At 43.1% G+C, this 8,167-nt stretch overlaps 1 protein-coding gene across 4 annotated transcripts in view; it reads left to right on the top strand.

Annotated features, from left to right (window-relative positions):
• The window catches only part of Ccnt2 (cyclin T2), a 35,449-nt gene extending 33,603 nt beyond the window's left edge, over window positions 1-1,846 (top strand). For all 4 annotated transcript variants that reach the window (XM_028771473.1, XM_028771474.1, XM_028771475.1 and 1 more), the window contains one exon: window positions 1-1,846. This exon is cut by the window's left edge. The gene's annotated coding sequence lies outside the window, so the exon portion shown is untranslated.
• Window positions 1,847-8,167: the final 6,321 nt, after the last annotated feature.

Raw genomic sequence — 8,167 nt, 5'->3', positions numbered from 1 at the left:
AGGTGATACATTTTTTGATGAGTTTTTTAATACTTGAAAATAATTAAAAAGCATTATCTTTCCATCATCCTATAAAAGAGTGATTCATTCTTAAGGTGTGTTTCCCTAGGTTTGTAACCTTTTTGCAAAAGCACATTGTAATCAGAGGCTTCCTGTCTACCTCTCTCAGCTAATTTTATAAAATCAAGATGTGCTTCCTAAATATTTGCCTTAGCTACAAACACAAGCTATCTTCAGAACCAAAGCAACGGAGGGTTTGTTTGCGGGAGCCTTCTTGGAGGCCTGTATTACAAGCTCGGTGCCAGTGCCCACTGGTAGATAAGACCCTGTGTCTCCTGGTAGCAAGTAGCAGTGAAGGCAATAGTCAGTGCCAGTCCTGGATATACTTTAAAGCAGTGAATACTGGTATTAGAGTATTCAGCTTTAAAGATGTCTTTTGTGGTATTGGGTGGTTTCTTTAGGAATGTCATGAGTACACACTTTTTGCCAACAGATAGTAATTATACAGAACTCCCAAACATTTGGACCTATCTGTTCACTTTGAAGTAAAAAATATAACAGGTTAGGATTTACTTTAGAAAACCAGTTTAAAATCTTGTCATTGGTTACTAAATACCTTGCCTTAAGATGATTCAAGAAAGCATATTTTCTTAGAATTTTAATTCTGATTTTATTTGCATTATATAAGCCGCTGCCTATATAATGCATGGGTGGAACATGATTTGTTGGTTGGATGACTTAAGGCTCCTGCATTGTGGAGATGGTTTATTTTGATAACTTCTCGGAAAGAGAAAAGTCTCTGGTTTGGGATCTTTGAGATGAGACAGTCTTGCTCTATAACAAGGAAAAGGGCTGACTGTAATCCATTCTCCTGCCTCACTCATGCCTGGATTAAATCTTACATAAGCAAAAAAGGACTTCAAACTTAGACTTAACTAAGGACCTTTGACTTTGTATCTCTAGACTCAGCAGTTCTGCCCCCTCAGGACCCTTTCCTAGGAGGCAGTAGGATCCACTCAGCAAGCTGTCACAGGGGAAGAGGCTGCAAAGCCCACACTAGGAGACCAGGAGTTGAGATTGGGTTTAATTCTGTGCCTGTTGGTTTAAGGTAGGTGAGTTGAAACATTTGTACTGACAGATGTACATGACAGAGTTGAAACATCTGTACTGGCAGAGTACATTCCTATTTTTTTCCTCAGTATTTACTGTTGAGACGAGGGTATGCAAGCACAGCTATAGTACAGGCCACCAGACGGAGGGCAGCTTTGGCCTAGACAGAAGCCAAGTCAGATAGATGCTCATTTTAAACTTCTTAGTCGGGGATCTTGATACTACATGCTCTCTAAGTATGTTCCATTATTTCAGTTTTTGAAGTGTGCCTGGCCAGCTCTTTGCTTTGTGAATCCCTTTTTCTGGTTTATAATTCACCATCTCTCCTACCTGGCATATTTCTTGAGGTGTGCTTCATAGGTGGGAGCAGTACTGTTTGTATAGAGCTGACTTCATCCTTCATTGCAATTCAGTAATCTCAAGTCAATCCTGTAAACTCTGTAGTTTCTTTTGTTTCCAAGTTTGGAGAGGAAGCCTCACTTAAAATCCTTCAGCTGACAAGTCAGTTTAGTAGTTTGTGTAACTCGCTCCGCCTGGTATTGAGTGGCTTCTCTTGATTAGGAAAACTGCCCTGGAGTACCATTTTGTTATGAACAGTTTGAATTTGAACATTCAAAACCCTTGTGGATAATTGAATGAAACAAGAAAATGTGTATATTGGCATGAATTAGCCATTGAATTTCAGCTTCTCATTACATAAGGAATTATTAATAAAGTTTGTTTATTGACAACCAAATCCAAGGCTGTAACATGTTTTAAGTTAATGTGAATCTAAAATAACAGTTCTTGGGAAAATGGGAAGGTCGCCGTGATGTAATTGACTCTCATCTGTTATCTAGGAAGGAGTTAGACTGGATGTTCTACTTGTTACCTCAGCCTAACAATAGTAACGACAGAGAGAGTTGGGGACTTCGTGCCTTTGTCTGTTTTCTCTTTCTCTTTTTTACTGTGTAGCTCAGGCTGGCTGGCCTCGAATTCACTGGGTAGCATTACAGATACACAGCACTACATCTGACTTACTCTGCCTTTTAAATATTTCTAATACTCTCCAGTTTTCCAGTGCTTTCCACTTGAAAGCGAATGAAAGCTATTCATGATTTTAACAGAGTTAGGAAGTTTGCTTAGTAAATACACATTTTTATATATTTTATAGTATATAAAATATAGTAGATTTTATACATTTTATAGTAAAATGCATTTTTAAGCCTAAATATAAATAGATGTCTTTCATAGCACACAGATTTGTATTAGCAGTAATGTGCAATCACTTCTTAGTACTGAGTCTAGGACCTGGTACAAGTTGCTCAAGCATCCCACCTCTGGCCTGTCTCAATAAAAAGGGACTCCGGAGGCAGGTAGATCTCTTGAGTTTGAGGCTAGCCTGGTCTACAAAGTACATTCCAAGATAGCCAGGGCTGTAATACAGAGAAACTCTCAAAGACAAGCTTTCAAGCCAGTCTCTAAAGACAGCTCTTCTATTTTGTTTCTGTGTATTTTGGTTTGTGGAGGTGGAGGGCAGCTGCCACCACACCCTTATAGAGGTCGAGATTCTGAACTCCATGCAAGCAGTATGGTAAGCAACTCCACCTGCAGAGCCATCTCACTGGCCTTTCTTTACCACGTTGAATTTAACCACCTTTCATAATCTGGGATGTGCTGACAACGGCAAAAAGAACTAAAGCCTCTCGCTGAAGTGGTACTATGGTATACTGCTTATGCAGAAACTTGGTTGATTTAAAGTTAACAACTTTTTGTAATTGGTTATTTATATTTCAAATATCCTTCCTGGTTTTCCCTCCACAAACTCCCCATCCCCCCTCACCTTTGCCTCTATGAGGGTGCTTCCCTACCCACCCCCATTCCCACCTCACCCCTCTAGCATCCCCTTATGCTGGAGCAACAAGCCTTCACTGGACCAAGGGCCTCCCCTCCCATTGATGCCAAACTGCCATCCTCTGCTACATAATGTTCCTGGAGCCATGGGTCCCTCCATGTGTACTCTTTGGTTCTTCCCATAAGGTTGCAATCCCCTTCAGCTCCTTCAGTCCTAACTCTTCCATTGGGGTCCCTGGGCTCAGTCTGATGGTTAGCTGTGAGTATCTGCATCTGTATTAGGTGCTGGCAGAGCCTCTCGGGACAAGAGCCATACCAGGCTCCTGTCAACAAGAGCTTTTTGGCATCAGCAATAGTGTCAGGTTTGGTGCCTGAAGGTGGGATGCATCCCTAGTGGGGCAGTCTCTGGATGGCCTTTCCTTCAGTCTCTGCTCCATTTTTTTGTCTCTGCATTTCCTTTAGATAGGAACATTTCTGGGTTTAAATGTTTTTAGATGGATTGTTGGCTCCATACCTCAACTGGGAGCCATGCCTATCTACTGGAGGTGGTCTCTACAGGTTTTGCCTTCTCTTTGTTGGGTATTTTGGCTCCTATCATCCCCATTGGGTCCTAGGAACCTCTACTTTAAAGTGAGTCAATACTTGTAAATGAAGCGGCTGTGGAAAGAAGACTGGCCTAGAGAGGACGCTTGGAGAGCTTGATGAGATGAAGTGGGTTGTGATCTCAGAGCTGCTCATCCTTTTTACAGAATGCCCATTGAAACCTGCAGCTGTGCTGTTTCAAGAGAGGAAAATGTGTGTGGAGAGAGACCCGCACTCTTCACTCTAAGCTCTAGAACCCTCTCTTCATGACAGCCTGGTTTAGTGGCTGAGAATTGTGCAAAATACTGAGCCCGTTATACTTGTTGACTGGACTTCTGCTCTGAGAAGTGCTGCCCTTCCATACAAGCATGAGAACCTGAGTTTGATCCCTAAAACACACATTTAAATTTTTAAAAAGGCTAACCTGATTCCCCAAAATTGGGACTCTGACCTCTACCTGTACTCTACAGCATGAACTAAAACTACACTGGCCCATGGTCTGTGTTAGTGATCTCAGTGTTGGGGCAGTAGACAGGCGCATCTCAGGCTCACCAACTAGCTAGTCTAGCTTACTTGGTCAATTCGAGACCAACAAGAAACCCTGAGTCAAAAACCAGGTAGATAACACCTGAGGGTTAACAGCCAAAGTTGTCTTGTCCACATGGGCACCTGCAGCCCAACACAAAAGTACCTGGGAGTTAACATTTCTGTATTTGAGTTTGACCACAAAGTTTATAGGAAGATTAAACATAATCTGCCAGACATGGTAGCATATGTGTTTAATGCATTTACTATGATAGTCTTAAAAAATAGGGGGGGGAGGCAGTTAGGTCTGGTGAAGAAAGCAGAGACCATGGAGGGAAACAGTGTTACTGCTAAGTGGAGGATAGAGAGCTTTTCACGCCATTGAAGGCCACAGCAGTACGAACTGGACTTGTGTCTTTATTTTCAGTAAAATGGAAGATAGCTAATACCATTTCCATGAATCCATGGAAGGTATTGTGGGAGGAGTAGGGATCTGACTTATGTAAGACTAAAGAGATCTTAGTTTCTCCAGACTAGTTGTGTAGCCTTGATAAGTGAGGTAAGAGGCTGACACTGGAGACTTCTTCACTCATTGCTTTCTACATTTTGTGACAGTCTCACTGAACTCAGAGCTCGCCAATTAGCTGTAGTGACTGGCTAGTGACCCCCCATGGTCCATCTTGCCCTGCTTCAGCCCTGGGTTACCTAAAATCACCTCTTTGCCTTGGCTTTTAAGTGGGCACTAGGGATCCAGACGCAGTTCTTCACACTTACACGGCATCCTGCCTCCCAAGTACTGGGAATGTAGGTATGTACCAATACTCCTGGCCAAAATTACACTGATTTTGATCTTGGTGCCATCCAAATAAAATAAGAAATGGTCACCCCTTCATATTAAATATGCAAAAGTAGGAATATGAAGGAAAAGAACGAGTATCAAAGCTTGAAGTTACAGGTGAGCCACAGTAAGAATCTTTTTACCTCCCCAGGCTGCATTTCTCAAAAACAAGCAGAGATGTAGTTTGACATTGACAAAGACTGATACGAGTCTAAGATATACCTACAGGAGGGGTAGGAGGTAAGACAGGGTTTCATGTAGTCCAGGCTGGCCTTGAACTCAGTAGAGGATAACCTTGAACTTCTGATCCTTTATGCCTCCATCCACCTTCCAAGTGCTGGGATTAAAAGTGCATGTACACACTACCAACTGAGCTGGGGGTGGGGGGAGAAAAGTGTGTGTGTGTGTGTCCAGAGATTGGACCTAGACATGGATCCTGCCATTGAGCCCTGACCTGCCCCAGTCCTGTCTCCACAGCTGCTTAATTGTTGAGGTATTCTGAATTTGTGGTAACTGTCTTTAAAAGAATCAAACGATATAGTCTTTAACAACAGCTCTCAAGCTTAGAAAAAGCATCAGAAGTAGGCTACCACTGTAAAAGACCTTATGATTTTAACAACTGTTAATGGTGTTTAGAAACAAAACTATTTGAGCTAGGCAGTGGTGGCCCATGTCTTTCTCAGCATCTAGGAGGCAGAGACAGGTGGATCTCTGTGAGTTCAAGGCTAGACTGGTCTACAAGAACGAGTTCAGAACTAAACTGAAAAGCCCCCCACCCCACCTCGTCTTGAGAAACGACAAAAAGAAGGAAGAGAAGGAAGAGGGAGGGAGAGGGAGAGAGAAAGAGGGGAAAAGGAAAGGATGAAAAAAGGAATGAAAATATTTGAATAACTCCAGTGGGGATGGCCCCAAGCAAAGTAACCAGAATTGTGTAACAAGCGTAATGCTGTGCTGACTCCTTCCAGCAGGTCTAGTTTTCGTCCTCCTAGCTGGAGCTCAGCCAGGTCTTGCTGTGAGTGCACCTGACTAAATAAGAACAACTGTCACAGCAGGGCTGGGAAACAGGGAAAGCAAAGCAGCCTAGGGTTCATGACCAGCCCTTAAGTAGTTAAAAGTATTTGAAAAAAAATTTTAAGGCAATCTAAGACCATAAAGAGTTTGAAAGAAAAACAGTGGGGCAAGCACGTGGTAAATCTCAGCAGCTGGTGGGAGGAGGGAGTGGTGAAAGAAAGTGAAGCCTTCTACCTCACTTGGAGGTAGGCAAGCCACTGTAGAAAACTCAGGTAGGGTTGTCACAGTTTCTATGACTGTGATAAACACCACTATATAAAATGTCAGCTTATACTGCTATATCATAGTCCTTCACTGAGGAAGTCAGACAAACTCAAACCGGGTAAGAACCTGGAGGCAGCTGCTGATGCAGCGGCCACATAGAAAACTGCTTACTGGCTTGCTCAGCATCCCACGTCAATCACTAAGAAAAGCTAGAAGAGCTCAAAACTCCCAAGTCCTTCCACAGTCCTCCCCAAAACATGGTCAGGTTGTCACAGGAATACCCCATTATGCTGGCACCAATTTGTCTTAGGATTTCTATTCCTGCACAAAACTTCATGACCAAGAAGCAAGTTGGGGAGGAAAGGGTTTATTCAGTTTACACTTTCCACATTGTTGCAAGTTCATCACCAAAGGAAATCAGGACAGGAACTCACACAGAGTAGGACTCAGAGGCAGGAGTAGATGCAGAGGCCATGGAAGGATGTTACTTACTGGGTTGCTTCCCCTGGTTTGCTCAGCCTGCTTTCTTATAGAACCCAAGACTACCAGCCCAGAGATGGTACTATCTACAATGGGCCCTCCTCCCTTGATCACTAATTGAGAAAATGCCTTACAGCTGGATCTCATGGAGGCATTTCCTCAAAGGAAGCTCCTGATAAGTCCAGTTTGTGTCAAGTTGACACACAAAACCAGCCAGTACACAGAGGCATTCTCTTAGTGAGATTCCCTCTCTGGTGACTCTAGCTTGTATTAAGCTGACATAAAACTAGCCAGTGCGGCGGTCCTCAGAGAAACCATCACATGAAAGCATCATGGAAAGTGTGTTAAAAACTACAAGCCAGGCAGTGCCGCACAGCCTTTAATTCCAGCACGGGGGAGGCCAAGGGAGATAAATCTCTGAGTTTGAGGCCAGCTTGGGCTAAAGAGCAAGTTCTAGGTAATATAGCCAAGGCTACCCAGAGAAACCTTATCTGGGGGGAAAACAAAACAAAATGAAAAGGAAAATGCAGAGATGCAAAAGAAAAATTAGTGGGTTTTTTTCCTTAAATACTGATTTTTTTTTAACTTACATAAAAGTACTCTAGTTCTGAGCCATTTCTCTAGCCCAAACGTTACATTTTTTAAAAACTAGAACTCAGAAAAGCAGCTGCCTAGTCTTCAGGAAGACTTCTGTGTTCAGAAAGAATGCAAGGAGCCCCTTAGCTCCTTGAGATTCCTGGACAAATTCCAAGTTCTTGAGATTCATTGCTCCAAAGCCTGATCGAAAAAGTGTCATGTACATGCGTGTGTGCACTTGCAAACACACACACACACCTCACACATTTCTGCCAGGTTGGTTATCACAGTCAGCATCCTCTGAGATCTCTCACTTCTCAATTTCCTTCCAGACTTCTTTTGCAATAATTAATTCATTGGTGGTTGAAGGGATAATTCAGTGGTTAAAATGCTTGCTGAACAACCTTGAGGCCTGAATTCAGTCATCCCCCTCCCCGCCCCCGCCCCCGCCCCCACCCCCACTCTGAAACCATGTTGAAAATCACTGGGGCGGAGCTGGAGGGGTGGTTTGGTAGAGTTAATAGCATGTACTGCTCTTACAAAGTTCCTGACACACACATCAGGTGGCTCACAACTACCTGCTCCAGTTTCAGGGCATTTGACTTCATCTTCTGACCTCTGTGGACACCTGCACTCACATGGTGCACATGCATACACTCAGGTGCACATTAAAAATATGTATTTTAAATCACTAGGGGAGTGATGGCTCAGCAGTTAAGAGCACTGACTGCTCTTCCAGAGATCCTGAGTTCAATTCCCAGCAACCACATGGTGGCTCACAACCATCTTTAATGGGATCTGATGCCTTCTTCTGGTGTGTATGAAGATAACTACAGTGTACTCATATAAATAAATTTTTAAAAATCAAAAAGAAAAAAATCACTAGGAACGTAGAGACAGGAGCCCACGATCACCCTAAGTTTGCTCTCCAGCCTATCCAATGGGCGA

This window comes from Grammomys surdaster, unplaced genomic scaffold (assembly GCF_004785775.1).
Source record: "Grammomys surdaster isolate TR1022 unplaced genomic scaffold, NIH_TR_1.0 208, whole genome shotgun sequence".
In the NCBI taxonomy this organism is placed as follows: Eukaryota; Metazoa; Chordata; class Mammalia; order Rodentia; family Muridae; genus Grammomys; species Grammomys surdaster.
This window is presented reverse-complemented; position numbering and strand designations above follow the sequence as displayed.